Raw genomic sequence first — 15074 nt, 5'->3', positions numbered from 1 at the left:
TGTAGAAAGGTGTATGCCAGCACTATTAGGAATCGTGTGAATACATCTTTAGCACGACACATAAATTTGTCACACCAAGGGGACACAACATCTGTTCAATTTCAGGGTATTGAACATGTCTCTTTGGGACTTCGTGGAGGGGACATTGATAATGCCCTGCTAAGAAGGGAGGCAAGGTGGATCTTTAACCTGGGAACACAATCCCAGAATGGGTTAAATGAGGATTTTAACTACTCTGTGTTCTTATAGAGACATCAAGAGTGTCGTGAGTTCGTGACAATGGTATAAAACATTAACCTATGATGTTAGAAAAAAAGATCTATTACAGATCTCATACGAGTTCAATGTGGTACCTTGATCATGTGCTCTATAACAGGTATAACACACCTAGTATTACATTTGTATTACTATTTGTACACTGGCTGTGCTGTCATTAGGGCATTAAGCCAAATACAGTAGCAGTAAAAGAATCACAACACAAGTCATTGATGTCTGTAACTTTCATTTTTAATTTTGGACTTACCTTGTTTTTAAGATAGTAGGTATTCCCTGGTAAGAGGCAATTTGGATATCACTTTAAGTACGGTGTGTCGAGTTGCATTGTATGGAGGGATAGGTTCACTCCTACCTGATGACGTCAGCATATCACCATGGCAACCGCAGGCTTTAAAATGCAGGCCTCTACAGGGAACCTCCCCCCCCCCTGTAGAAGTTCCATCCCTCAGGAACGAAACGCGCGTCGGGATGACGTCACAGTGACGTTGGGTGTGCAACAAACACATAGGTGTTTGTTCCCTGTCTGTCGTAGTACAGTTGAACAGATTTAATCATGATGTGGGCAACAGATGTGGATCTCACTAGCTAGGGACAGCTGCATTAGGGTGTATATGTCCTGCGGTGAATGTGAGCTATAACGAGTGAACGCTGGGTTAAATGTCAGCAATAATGAGTGTATGATAACTTGCAGATCCAACAGGTTACTGTGAGTAGATTCGGCAATATATATCCCTATAAAGATCAATTGATAGATCATTGGGGTTCTTCATACGCTGGGATGCCACTGAGCCCATGTATCTATACTAGAGTGTCACTTACTGTACTGCACGCTGGTACACCATTTAACACCTTGATTACCATTGATATTGCTATACATATAACACCAAGCTATTGATACCTGGCATCAACATTAAAGCATATATGGTTATGTCCAGCAGGATCACTTGATATTTATGCTACAACCCCATAGGGGGCCTTCTTAGCGACTGTATACACACTGTATTTAGGCTTGGCTGCAATTGTTACACCTTGCATTTATTGCAAGATACACCCAGCCTGTCTGGCTATTTTGGGGTTAATTACCTATGCCATTCAGCAAACAGAGAAATCTATATACTGGATTTCCCACAGCACATCCCTTTAGGTTTTAATTACTTCTAATGTTTACCAAATTTAAATAAAAATTTATTATTTTGATTAGTAGAGTAGAGTGCATCATTTAGAGATCTTTTCTCTCCCAATTGTATACATAATTTTAATATTGTACTTTGCCGACCCGCAGATGAGCAGCGTTGAACTAAGTATTGATGCGGCTGTAATCGCGCTCCTTATCATGGTACCGGGGAAAGTACAGTAAGTCTTGCAAATCTATATGTACTGTATAAGGGTTTTCTGTGTTTGTTCTTTGTCTCTCACACAGTGTAGCAGAATGGATGATGTAACTTGCACTAAAATGCATGTTGATGGAACTCTATTGTGTTTGTCTATTGTGTTGTTGACATAATTAATAAATTTGCTAAATTATCTATCAGGCCTTTTTTTTTTCTTTTTTTTTTGTGTGCTCTTGTTTTTTTCCAAGCCTAAAAACAGGTAATTAACAATGGTTGCCATAACTACATAGCGAGATTGTGTGAGGAAAAACTGGTAACAGTTATTTCGTAAGTGGAATAATGCATTGATGTATATTAATGCACTTACTTCAATCCCTCTTTGTTGTGCTAATGATGGCATAATAATAACTTCTCAATTAGTCCAAATGACTGTGTCTTACAAAGAACCCCAGCATTCTATTTATAAAAAAGCTCATCCAACATACCCGATTACCTATATAGTTACAAAATAAAATGTATACAAAGGATTTGGCAGAGTTCATGTACATGTTTGATCGTGGAGAGGAGCACTCAGGGTACTGTAGATATATCTGCCACAGGTGCAGACTCAGTCAGTCAGCACTGATCTATTGAAAAAGAGCGACGTGTTAGTCCTACTTGATAAAGGTCCAAAGTCGGAACAAAATGTCAATCTACTTTAACAAAGACCCCTGGAGTGTCGCATTATGATGTTTTTTAGATTAGTAACAGTATGGCTGCACTTATAGTGCCGGCGACGCGCCGGCGCCCGAAAACAAACGCATTGCCGCCGCCGCCACATGCGCTTTTAGTAAGCGTGATGGCGACAATGCAACGGAGCGACGTCGCCGTCGCGAAAACTTGTAGCTGGCAAAATTTGATTTTTCAAGGGCTGTCACCTCACGCTACTTGAACCAATTAAATGGGCGGAAACCCGCGCCGCCACCGCCCGGCGAAATATAACTTTCGCCTGTGGCGACGGCGACGGGTGACGTCACCCGTCGTGTCGCCATCGACAGCACTATAGGCGCGGCCTATGTTTGACATTTTTGAAAATTGCAATGTAACTTTTCCAAGTAAAGTCATGTAAAAGTAATTACACTCTATTTAAGTATTCACATAATTCATGCAATTAACGACATGGCGAAAAATGAAATGTGTTCCTTGTGCGAACATCCCTTCATGTTTAAAGTACCAGAAAGATGCATGTTTGTGCCAGATTTAGTAAACATACAGAATAAGTTTTCATTTCATTGATGTCTATTCTATAAGCCTTCATTAAAAAAAACAATCACTGGGCCGGTTATGCCGCCAGTTTTTTGAGCCTTGCTATCACGGTATTCAGAAAGCCTCGAATACCTGCGATAGCAAAATGCCCAAAACTGGCGAGTAACCGGCGACGTGATGGCAAGAGCCTCTCTCAAAAGGGCTCACCCGGCGGCCTGCAGCGATCTGGCCGGCGCATATCTCGCCAGTGATCGCAAGATTTTTATCAAAATGTTAATACTAGTATACATAAGAAAGGGGTCTCCTGAGCAGAACTGCATTGATTTCAGGTCTGGGAACCCCCTGCTTCCCGAGATACAGGTCTCGCTATGGGGTGCCGGTATCTCCTCTGCATTTAAATGTCTCGCGTCACATGACCGTGGGATTTAAATGCATAAGAGATACCAGCACCCCATATCGGGGCCTGTATCTCCGAAAGCAGATGGTCCCCGGACCTCAAATCAACGCAGTTCTGCTCCGGAGACCCCCTGCTCACGTAGAAAGAAACCCTCCCACACAGGAAGAGACAGGTGTGCGCTGCATAGGAACGTGTGAGAAAAAAAGCTGATAACTGCTCGGTCACTAAAAGATGTACTTTATTCTTGGCACTGAGGCATACAGAGACAACGGGAACCTCGAAAACAAACTCTGACGCGTTTCGTGCAGCAAAGCTCACGTACACTAGTATTAACATTTTTATTAAATCAGCTTCATTACCTTAGCAGCTACACGCTAAGACAATGAAAGGGTTAAACCTCAATAGCCTGATTCTTGGGGCAGAGGTGGTGTATGTAGGGGGTAGTAGTCCCAGGGTGGGTGGTTATGCCTAGCGGTACAGGGTGAAGGGGGTGCTCCAAGTTGGTGGAACTTATAACATGTATGTCCATAATAATAAATCAGGACTGATGGACAGAATGAATAACAGAGTGGGTATACTAGAGAGATGTGATATGTGAGTCACCAACACATCTGTCTCCTGAAGGTGACAAACTATGAGTGACACCTCATTGGAGACAACACAGTGCTAATAATGGTACTCATCTATAGAAATCACAAATAATCCATAAATAAATCTTACCCACTCCATCTGTCTTTCACAGTCTTGCATGGTCCATCCAAATGGCATGCAAATCTGTAAGTAGTAGTCCAGCAAGAGAAGAAGAGAGCAAAAACAGTGCACTGCCAGGGAGCCAGGTGGTGTAAAAATATAAAGTCTATTTATTCAGTGACACTCAAAAACATGACCCCAAAGGTGAGACAAAAGCTCCTACGCGTTTTCGGACCGTAGGGTCCTTGATAAAGTGATATGTGATATGTTTGATTAGTTAAAAAGGATGCGACATCACTTTAATGGATGATGTCACATCCTTTTTAGAATGTAACATATCACATGGTACAGGAACCAATGGGATTGTCTTCAATCCCATTGGCTGTAGTACCATGTGATATCAGCATGGTGGTTTTAAGGATGTGATGTACCTCCCTTGAAGATGACGTATAATATGTGCATAATTTTCCACTATGGCAGTGAATGGGCAACCTAATAAAAAACAAGAACCAAAAATACAAAACAAGTAAAAAAAACAAGCACCAAATATACAATACAATTAAATAAATAAATAAGCACCAAAAATACACGCGGTGAATATACTGTATTTGTTTCACATTTTCTGATGGGCCGAATCAAATCCCTAGCATCATGCTTCCAGTGGGTACAACTATTATGGTGTGATTACTGTATTATGACAATCCACCTGTAACTACTTGTTGAGCAGCTTCTGGGAGGTTAGTCCCTCCCTTTCAAGTTAAATATCTCCAGTAAGGTCCCTGTAAATTCACTTTCCACTTTACTTGCATACATGTAAGTATCTTTACTAGTATATACAGTTTTTAACTGCACTAGGTTACATAAGCTTATGCTTAGTATATTAACCACTTCAGGGTATATTTATTGAACATTTGTTTGCATTTAGCATAGGGATCTGCTATTGAGACTTACCTTGACGTTGGTTAGCAGGCTTGTCATTATTTGATCAAAGGATGCAACCAAAAGTCGTAGGTTTCACTATGTATATTTATTTCCCCATTTATTGCTATCCCAATGGGAGAAGCGCAGGGATTTCCTTTCTGTGTTTTCACATATGTATGGCCAATCTTTTCACCAGCAGCATGCTCCTTACACGGAGAAGCACAGTGAATGTATATATTTGTTTTACATTTTCTGTTGGGCCGAATCAAATCCATAACAGCACGCTTCCAGTGGCCACCACTATTAGGGTGCGATTAATGTATTTAGCCAATCCACCTGTAACCTGTAGGGGTTAATGGCTACTTTATATATTTCATTATATGTTTCTATTTTATTTTGAGAGTGGTTTTATGTTTTTGGCTATGGACAAAAAGGTCACTGAGATTCTATGGGGCCTACGCTATAAACTTCAATAACTAACTCATCGAGCTTTTTGAGCAGTTCCCATATGATTTGGGAAGTTTACTATTCAGAAAGCTCCGATGACCTGCCAAACTTGTTTGGGATGCGCATCTCCCCGAGCGGTAGCGCCGCGGCACAAACACACCGAGCGGGAGCTGAAAAACATCGCTTTTTTTTTATAAAATTGCCATATTTTAGTAGCTCTGATAATCTCATCGGGGCTCTGAAATAGGAAGCTTACCACAAATCTCATCTGGCCACCCCATGGGTGCGAGTAGGACTAAGAAAAAAAATGTATTGCTTCGGATTGAAGCCGGGAGACTCCGGAGCTGAAACGTATCAATGCCAGCTCCGGAGACCCCCGGCTTCCATCCTATGTAATAGAAATACATTTACAGGCAGCTTCATTACCGTAGAGGCTAACCGCTAAGGCAATAAAGGGTTTAAACACCAGTGCCCAGTTTATTGACGGTAGCAGGGGTGGGTGAAGATGGTATTTTGTCCGTGGTGGGTATTTAGGCTGATTTGCCCATTTAAAATAAAACATTATCCAGCAAGTATAAAGTAAATTAAAGTTGCATTTACCCCAGACAGGTTGAAGGCCATCCTCGTCTTCCTACCCGTCCTAACGGCAACATAACAATAAAAAACAAACTAATGGCCACTAACTCCTTAATTACCTTAGCGGTTAGTAACTGCTATAGTAATTAAGGAGTTAACCCCCCTCTCCCGCTACCCACCCTGGATGCCTAACCACCCTCCCTGGGGCAAATACCCTCACCCTCTACCCATTGATTGGCACAGTGGTACACCATGCCCATATAATATGGGTATGATTTGGCAGTGAATGGGCAACCTAAAAAAAGATAAGCACCAAAAATACACAACAATTAAAAAAAACAAGCACCAAAAATAAACAATTAAATAAAATCAAGAACAAAAAATACACAACAATTATATAAAACAAAGCACCAAAAAGTCACAATGAAATAAAACTGAGCACCAAAAGTACATAACAATTAAATAAAACAAGCCCTAAAAATACAAAACCTAACAATTAAATTAAAACAAGCATTTGCCAAAAACAATCATTGCTTGTCACTGTGTTCATCAATAGTCCAAAAGGGGCATAGATAAACACATTGGTAGTCAATGGGCAACCTAAAAAAAAATACACAATTAAATAAAATACAATGAATGTTTTTCTTACCATTGATGTTTTCACCCCCATCCTACGCGAGCACCAACTTTTTACACTTGATGCAATGATCCTCAACAGCCGATGCTAAGAACCCTGTGATCAAATCTTGAAGAAGAGATGTCTCCCCGGTGAGTTTTTGATTATTTTCTTCTTTCTTCATTCTTTTCTTTTCTTCTGTCCTCTTTACTTGTAATCCAGTGGAGCGGATGTTGTACCATCGGCTTCTTAAGCTCAAATGAGACGGGAAAGGCCTTATATAACATTTCAGTGTCAAATGGTACGCTCCCAATCTGATTAGTGTACCATGTGACAGGGTTCTTTTTTTTTAAAAGATGTGATGTCATCTTAAAGAGAGGTATGTCACATTCTTAAAAAAATGGCTGCCGTGACATGGTACTTCAACCAATCGGATTGTGAGATATACCATGTGAGGCATCACATGGTACACCCCCAATCCGATTGGTTGAAGTACCATGTGATGTGATAGCAACTAGAATATCAGATGAGACCAACCACAGCAACTGAGAGAATTGCTGCCAGTTTATTCCAAATTAGCAGCATTTTGGAGCAGGGACAAGCTGGGAGGAGTGGAGCAAGTCCAAGTATGGATAGTAAGTGCGCCTGTCTAAAACTTGCCAAGTATATTTTGCAGAGTCCCGCAGCCATTGCCTGCTATACCACTGTCTGCAGTCCAACCAACGCCTGCAGTCCCACCGACGCCTGCAGTCCCGCCGACGCCTGCAGTCCCGCCGACGCCTGCAGTCCCGCCGACGCCTGCTGTCCCGCCGACGCCTGCAGTCCCGCCGACGCCTGCTGTCCCACTGACGCTTGCTGTCCCACCGATTCCTGCAGTCCCGCCGACGCCTGCAGTCCCACCGACGCCTGCTGTCCCACCGACGCCTGCAGTCCCGCCGACGCCTGCTGTCCCGCCGACGCCTGCAGTCCCGCCGACGCCTGCTGTCCCACTGACGCTTGCTGTCCCACCGATTCCTGCAGTCCCGCCGACGCCTGCAGTCCCACCGACGCCTGCTGTCCCACCGACGCCTGCAGTCCCGCCGACGTCTGCAGTCCCGCCGACACCTGCTGTCCCGCCGATGCCTGCAGACCTGCTGACGCCTGCAGTCCCACTATTTTCCAAACTATTTTCCAAAAGAAACTAAGAACATTTGTGCCTCATGTTGGCACAGACATACAGGTTTTACATGATGAAGTGAGTGGTTGATGGAGGGTGTCAACAGGCAGCTAATTAGGTGACTTCTAATGAGTCCACTGGTGGTTTCGCATTACTATGGTGCATGGAAGGAGTGGTGCTGTCAGGGTAATGCCCTAACTGCAAACAATGACATTGCAGCCAAGCCTTGTCCAAATCCCAGTCTGATCTACTTGGAACCTTGGCCACGTCACTTTATCTCTCCCCCCCTCCTGCCCCCCACCCCCTGTCCAAATAAAAAATAACATTGTGCGGGGACTGTTGCCTGAGTAGATGTACTGTACTGATTTTGTTATTATTAGCTTTTATTAATAATGATAGTAATTTGTTATTAATGATAATATTCATTGCTGTTATCATTTCATTAGTAATATTAGTGGTGATAGTTTATATACTAGTTTATCTACTGTGTCGTGGTGTATTGATATTTTTATAGGGGATCAAATTATTTACATAATCTACATCATGAGTTAAACTTTAGTGTCAAATGGCTAAAATTAATATATAATACTTAACGTACAGTACAGTGGTGTAAAAAGAAAGTACACCCTCTTTGAATTCCATGGTTTTACATATCAGGACATAATAACAATCATCTGTTCCTTAGCAGGTCTAAAAATTAGGTGAATACTATCTCGGATGAACAAAAACACATGACATATTACACCGTGTCATGATTTATTTAACAAAAATAAAGCCAAAATGGAGAAGCCATGTGTGAAAAACTAAGTACACCCTTACTGCTTCCATAGGAATTAAGATGCTAAGTAGCAGACAGGTGCTGCTAATCAAATGCCCTTGATGATCAGCAAGTGTGACCACCTCTATAAAAGCCGAAGTTTTAGCAGTTTGCTGGTCTGAAGCATTCAGGTGTGTTAACACAATGCCAAGGAGGAAAGACATCAGCAATGATCTTAGAGAAGCAATTATTGCTGCCCATCAATCTGGGAAGGGTTATAAGGCCCTTTCCAAACAATTTAAAGTCCATCATTCTACAGTGAGAAAGATTATTCAAAATTGGAAAACATTCAAGACAGTTGCCAATCTTCCCAGGAGTGGACGTCCCAGCAAATTCACCCCAAGGTCAGTCCGTGCAATGCTCACAGAAATTGCAAAATACCCAAGAGTTACATCTCAGACTCTACAGGCTTCAGTTAGCATGTTAAATGTTAAAGTTCATGACAGTACAATTAGAAAAAGTCTGAACAAGTATGGTTTATTTGGAAGGGTAGCCAGGAGAAAGACTCCTCTCTAAAAAGAACATGGCAGCACGGCTTAGGTTTACAAATGAATAAAACCACAATACTTCTGAACAATGTCCTTTGGACAGATGAGACCAAAGTGGAGATGTTTGGCCATAATGCACAGCGCCACGTTTGGCGAAAACCAAACACAGCATATTAGCACAAACACCTCATACCAACTGTCAAGCACAGTGGTGGAGGAGTGATGATTTAGGCTTGTTTTGCAGCCACAGAACCTGGCAACCGTGCAGTCATTGAGTCGACCATGAACTCCTCTGTATACCAAAGTATTCTAGAGTCAAATGTGAGGCCATCTGTCCGACAGCTAAAGCTTGGCCAAAATTGGGTCATGCAAAAGGACAATGATCCCAAGCACACCAGCAAATCTACAACAGAATGGCTGAAAAAGAAAAGAATCAAGGTGTTGCAATGGCCTAGTCAAAGTCCAGACCTCAACCCGATTGAAATGCCGTGACTAGACCTTAAGAGAGCTGTGCATAAACAAATGCCCACAAACCTCAATGAACTGAAACATTGTAAAGAAGAGTGGGCCAAAATAAAGTCATACAGAAAACGATTACTTCAAGTTATTGCTGCTAAAGGTGGTTCTACAAGCTATTGAATCATAAGGTATACTTAGTTTTTCACACATGGCTTCTCCATTTTGGCTTTATTTGTGTTAAATAAATCATTACACGTTTTAATATGTCATGTGTTTTTGTTCATCTGAGGTTGTATTTACCTAATTTTAAGACTTGCTAAGGAACAGATGATTGTTATTATGTCCTGATATGTAAAACCATGGAATTCAAAGAGGGTGTACTTTCTTTTTCACACAAATGTACAGTAAGTCAATTCATGTTCTGCAGTCCAAAAACTGCTTTTGTGACTTGTAAGGATCTACTAAATATGTGATAAAATGAGATAACAATTCAACTAGAATAGCCATTTATCAGATTTATAATGACGCCGCTTGATTGTACAAGATTTTAATTGTAAATCTGGTGGTTTGTATAAAAACAGACCGCAATACTCCAAGACCTCAATAAGTGCTATTAAACACTGACCTCACTGTCTATATCTGCTTCCATCCTGGCATTGTCTAACTGTAATCTCACTCTAGTGTATACCCTGCAAGCAATAATACATCATGTGGTTTTTTCCTTGCTATTCAACTCAGCTGTGGAAGACTTACAAACAACCCTTCTGTATTTCAGTTATTCATAAAGACATAAATCCAGCAGTTGAGTTATTGTCCTGATTATGTTGATAAGAAACATTTTCAATGGAACAGAGGTTAAAATGTCTCCCATATTGCCAACTTTTAATTAGCACCACAGGATTTGTTTTCTGTCAGCCGTCTCTGAAATATTCTTTATCTCTAGCAATTACAGAGTCTTAAGCATCAGATAACAATGGTGACATATGACAAATTCCAGACAAATGGTTTTAATTGTGCATTGCAATTTGTTGATACTGACCTGGAAGGGAAAGACGCAAGACAGAAGATTGGAGAGACAGGAGGGGTTGAAAGGACAAAGAAAATAAGAGACTGTTAGAACACAGAGGAGAAAAAAAAAAGAGTTCCTCCAGCTACAAAATAATATTTAATGTGTTGGATGTCTGCAGCACTGGAGTGCCCCTCACATTCAGGCACCTTGACCATGGGATGGGGTTGTTACCCAACCCCTTTATGTATTTATTTATCAAATGTTTTTCCAGGAAGTAATACATTTAGAGTTACCTCTCATTTTAAAGTATGCCCTGGGACCCCCCCTAACCTCAGGAATGGAAGAAGAAGTCTCCCTATGAGCTGTGCACAGGATTTTTTAGAGATTGACTAATGTCTGTTCCGTTCAAAAACATTTATCAAAATTCGGATATAGGAAAACTGGTTTACAGTCCTGAGGATTCTGATGGTTCTATCAACGTATTCGAATAGGTGGAGTTGGGGGTTTCATACTCTAGTGCTCTTAAACACCCTGGTTGAGATGCTTTTATTCTCCAGGTGTGGCATCTCACAGTGCTACCGGGGCTCATGTTTAATAAGCAGACATCTGCCATAAGACACCTTCCAGATAGGGAAGACCCCTTACAGAACAGTCAAGTCACTGGGCTGTAAGGTGTCTTCCAGCCATGTATGTCTTGCGCTCAATGCACATAGGCATAAGGGCTCCTATCCACCAGGAGTGTGTAAAAATTGTTTTGTTCCCAGTGGCCCAGCCAACACAACCCCTGGTCTGCACATGAGGATGAGTCCTGTCAGCCAACAGCATTCGCATCCTCTCTATCACTATTTAAAGCCTGGCATCAGTATAATCACTTCACTTGTGTTATTTGTTAGTAATCATTCACACTACCAGCAAGCTCCAACGTGAAGTAATAAAAACCTGATGACATCCATTGAATGTCGTAAGGACCACAAGTGTATCTACCATTGTGATGTCTATTGAACACCATAAGGCACGCTTAAGGTTTATGTTCGTCTACGAATATTACTAGAATGATGTGATCTTCTTCCAACAACGAAGAAGTACAACCATAGACATTGAATAACAAAAAATAACATATATCGGTAATAATCTCATTATATTGAAATTATGCATATGGCTTTATCATATTCATGAGACTAACTTCATTCCAAGCATTTGTACTGTACATGTTTCTCTTGTGGGTGAAATAATCAATTTGTTATGTGTATGAAATCCTTGAGTGACTATTTAAAAAAAACTCTTACACATCAGGATATATTAAATTGTCTCCTAATTGTTGGATTAAGTCTCATTGTGCTACTGAATGCCTTCCTTTGTTTTTTTTTTTTGTTTTTTTTTAATAATGAAAACATAAGCATTTGATTTATTTGTTGTTCGACTAATTACAAAGATTATTCTTGGCTAAATTGCTAAACTATCCCAAGAAGGACCAACAGTAGATATCCCCTGCAGGAGAGAAACACAAGTCAGGAGAAATGGAAAACGCAGCCATTGGCTCATATCCACTCTTGCTTTGTGTCTCGGGTTTATGCTTCTATAATATTAATTACTGTAATCTAGGCTGACTGCCACTTTGAAACAATTTTGTGCACAAAGCTACAATTTAAATCTTTGTTTCCCACACAGTACCACCCAGCTTTCTTCTCCGCCATTATCTGAGAAGGCAAACACACTGCACGAGGGAGAAGTAATGTTTTTTAGTATCTTTCTGAATAAAGCACAGTGGCGGCTCAGTTCTAGTAATATAACTTGTTCCCTGGTAAGTGTGCTATGCATCTTGAAGAAGCTCATTCTCTATCTCCAGTTGCTTTGAATTCTAAGCCTATTTTTAGTCTTAATGGTGCAATCCTTCTTTTGGGCGCAGGACACAGAGATGCAAAGCATCACGGAAAATGAAAAAATGACAAGTACAAATGTCTGTAATAGTAAATCATAAAGAAAGAAGGATTTATTATTGTACAGTACGTAAAAACATTTTATTTAAAGGAGTCATCAACAACCATTGGGAAGTGGTGGTGAGGGGGTGGGAGTGTGTTGTTAAGGGCGATGGGGAATTGTGTTGTGGGGGCAAAGGACAGAGTGTGTTGTTGAGGTTGTATACTTTCATATTCTGTCAATGTTTTGTAATAACATTTTAATTGTTTGAAGTTTTTCCTTTAATTTTCACTATAATGTAATGTGTAGGGGTATCATATACATAAGCAACATATACAGTACACCACACTCCCAATGCTCACAATCAGGACCTCAATGAATACCAACAGGACAGGTTTTAACAAAACCTTTATAAGATAGAAAAAAGCAATATTCTTCTCTCAGTCTCCACCCCTTCCAGTCAACACTAGCCACCCCCCCCCCCCCCCTTCCCCAGCGGCAGCACTGGCGTGTTTCACCCCACGGCGAGCGGTGTCAAACAGCTAAAGACCAAACAATTAATGGCGTATGTCCTAGCCACCTTTGGTGAGTAGGATTCTAGTTTTTCCCAACGGAGGAGCAAAGTTTTATTCAAAGTGCTCTAGCGCTTAGATGTTTTTAAGGTTGATGTACATATGTACGCAATTTTATTTTTCTTTATTGGTATATTAAATTGCTCTGTTCATTTACCTATGCATATGTTCCTTGGGTAATGCACTATTGCAGTGTTTGTCTATGTTTTGTCTCCCCTCTCTTGAGGTATTCATTTAAAGGAACAGGACACTGTTTACAGTCCAATTGATTCTCACAGGCCATTCCTTGCCTCACCGCCACAAGAGGTTTATCACTCTCAGTGACTGAGACTGATGAAAATATGAAATGTTTAATAAATACACTGTATTGTTTAATTATTTCAGGGGCTGCAACTCAGTAGTGTTCAAGTGGAGTAGTTTGGGTGTGCTCGTTTACCATAATGTTGTTGATGTCATACACTGCTTCACTAATGCCATTGTTTAATCCTTGTGAAACCCCGGTCTCTTTTCAGCCCCAGAGACCCCCCATGTAGCGCTCCGAGGCTCTGCGGCACACCCGGCTAGCGGGGGCCGCCATGACAGGTTGCGCGAGCGAGCGCATTGGTTGCCCAGGCGCAGTAAGGGTAGCGCACGCGGTCCCAATGCTAAAGAGGTCCTGAGTGGACTACAATTCCCAGCAGCCTCTGCGGATTGCCCTTTCACCCACATCACGTGCAGCCAGCCAGCAAATAGGGTTTTGCAGTTTCTCCTGTGGAGTAAGGATACAATGTTGCAGGGACCACATTTGGCAGTTGGAGCTGGGAGCAGGAAGGGGAAGGAATGGTGTAGGGAGCAAGTGGCTCCTACACCAGGTAAGGTTCCCCAGATCCCAGGCAGGCCCCAATCCCCTTCAGGGTAGTGGGTAAGTACTGAGGGACAGCCCCTAGGTTAGGGACCCTGCCCTTAGGTGTGAGTGTGCAGTCTTGTTAGTGTCACGGCTGTCAGTGCTGTGGGCGCTGACAAGTAGGCACAGTGTGTGTGCAGTGTAGCTGCAGGTACCAGGTTGAGTGCAGTGGGTTGCTGCAGGTTCCGTGTGAGTGCAGTGGGTTGCTGCAGGTACGGAGTGAGTGCAGTGGGTTGCTGCAGGTTCCGTGTGAGTGCAGTGGGTTGCTGCAGGTTCAGTGTGAGTGCAGTGCGTTTTCTGCAGAGGTTAGGGAGAAGTTAGTCAGAGGGGACCCGGGTGGTGAAGGGAGATGTAGAGTGGCTGCAGCGGGTCGGTGACCCACCTGCATAGGACAGGCTACCCCATAGGCCCCTAGGAGTGTTCCCTGAAGTCACCGAAGGTTGCTGTGCTGCAGGGACAGCCTATAGTAGTAGCGAGCATCACCCTTACTGAGTACCAGCTTGGGACAAAGCGACAAGCGTGCGGAGCAGGTTTGCTGGCGAGTCGTCTGGGAACAGACGGCTGGACATTGAGACCCAGGAGGCAGATTCATCTGACCCTTTGCGAAGAGGTACCGGTCACCGCCGTGACCGGAAGGTACTATAACATCAAGTGCACCAACACCGGTCAACAGGCGCTGATCCCGCCTTAGGCTAAACTCTTTAGGAACACTAAGCGAGTGGTTAAAGAACTGAGCCTATACCAAAATACTATACATGGACACGGTGTGTGGGGCACGCGGTGAGGGGACGGAGACGTTGCTCCTGATGAGTGGGCAGCCACTAAGGTTATACCGTTAGAGTATAAGTATATGTTATGTATATTGCTACGTTGCATTATTACAGTAAAACCAGTTACAATCATAAGGTGTTGTATGTTTCTTGCCCAGGGGAATCTTACATCACGGGGATCCTGGGTAAGTGGAGGCTCTGCGCTAAGTAAATGTATAAGTGTTACCCCAGGCTCCCAGCTAGCGGAGGCTCAGCTCTCCTGGAGCTGCAGGTGTTGTACAGTGACCAGTAGTTCCTTTGGGAAGCGTCAGAAAAAGGGCTACACTTGGCTGGCAGATTCTGAAGGTTTCTCAATGTCAACACCTTGTTCGTGTAGAAATCGTATCCAGCGACACAGAACATCACTATTGGATAATTAAAGTAACAATTGCCTTTTTGGCATCTGGTTGCATTGTACCTCCGGAACGCATGTACATTAATTTAATGAAACACATAGTATGCGTT

Source organism: Ascaphus truei, chromosome 3 (genome assembly GCF_040206685.1).
Source record: "Ascaphus truei isolate aAscTru1 chromosome 3, aAscTru1.hap1, whole genome shotgun sequence".
NCBI classification, from domain to species: Eukaryota; Metazoa; Chordata; class Amphibia; order Anura; family Ascaphidae; genus Ascaphus; species Ascaphus truei.
This window is presented reverse-complemented; position numbering follows the sequence as displayed.